Source organism: Poecilia formosa, unplaced genomic scaffold (assembly GCF_000485575.1).
Source record: "Poecilia formosa unplaced genomic scaffold, Poecilia_formosa-5.1.2 Scaffold481, whole genome shotgun sequence".
NCBI classification, from domain to species: domain Eukaryota; kingdom Metazoa; phylum Chordata; class Actinopteri; order Cyprinodontiformes; family Poeciliidae; genus Poecilia; species Poecilia formosa.
The window spans coordinates 253,411-254,666 of record NW_006800420.1 but is presented as its reverse complement, the minus strand read 5'-3'; positions in this window follow the sequence as shown (position 1 = coordinate 254,666).

The window sequence follows — 1,256 nt, the reverse complement described above, 5'->3', positions numbered from 1 at the left end:
AGCAGCAACAGCAGCAACAGCAGCAACAGCAGCAGCAGCAACAGCAGCAGCAACAGCAGCAGCAACAGCAGCAGCAACAGCGGTCCAGCTTCAGTCCTGGTGAGTTGTGTTTCTGCCTGAAAGAAGGTGGATTTGCTTCATGGTTTTTATCTTCACAACCTCTGGCGGGTCCAAATGATCATCTGCTCTCTGGTTCTGGTGAAATCTGCTGATTTCTCACAGATCGACTGAACCAACCAGATTCTGATCTCAGGTTTTTTCTTCAGCAGCAAAGCAGAGAAAGGTTCTGGTGTTTCCTCTGTATTCTTGGAGACGAACAGTTTCTGTCTCTGATAGTGGAGACGAAACGTGAACAAAGCATAAAGAATCCAGAAGAACTGGTTCTGAGTCTCTTCAGAAGAACTGGTTCTGAGTCTCTTCAGAAGAACTCTTTCGACTGACTCATCGTCAAACAGTCAAGATAAGAGTTCAGGGTTCATTGTGATTCTCTGCGTCACTTCCAGGCGTGGCGGTCTGACGCCAGCGACGTTTCCTAGGAACACCTGGGTTTGATCCTGAGGGAGAAGTAGCAGGAAGAGGCCGAAACGAGAGAGACGAACTTTCTGACTGCCTGACGGATAAATCTGTTGGACTTCATCCATTTCTGTCTCTGTGCTCCACCAGGTCCGGTAACCAACCCGACCAGAACCCCTCAGTGTAAATTACCTTGACAAATAATGAGATTTGGTTAAATATAAAAATAGGCTTTAATGCTGAAAAATGATCAAATGTTAGAAACCAAACATGTCATAGAAATGGATCAGAACCAGAGTTACATTCACCGTCCAGCTCTGGTCCACTGAGCTCCTGATGGACGGAACCAGGAGAGAGAAGGACCGGAGAGTTCGGCTTTTATTCCCCTCTGCAGTCTGTTGGCTCCCTACAGCCAGGCCCGGCCCCAGCCTCCACGGGGCCCCAGCCTCCAGGGGCCCTAAGCCTCCATGGGGCCCTAAGCCTCCACGGGGCCCCAGCCTCCAGGGGCCATAAGCCTCCATGGGGCCCTAAGCCTCCATGGGGCCCAAAGCCTCCATGGGGCCCTAAGCCTCCATGGGGCCCAAAGCCTCCATGGGGCCCTAAGCCTCCATGGGGCCCTAAGCCTCCATGGGGCCCTAAGCCTCCATGGGGCCCAAAGCCTCCATGGGGCCCTAAGCCTCCATGGGGCCCTAAGCCTCCATGGGGCCCTAAGCCTCCACGGGGGCCTAAGCCTCCATGGGGCC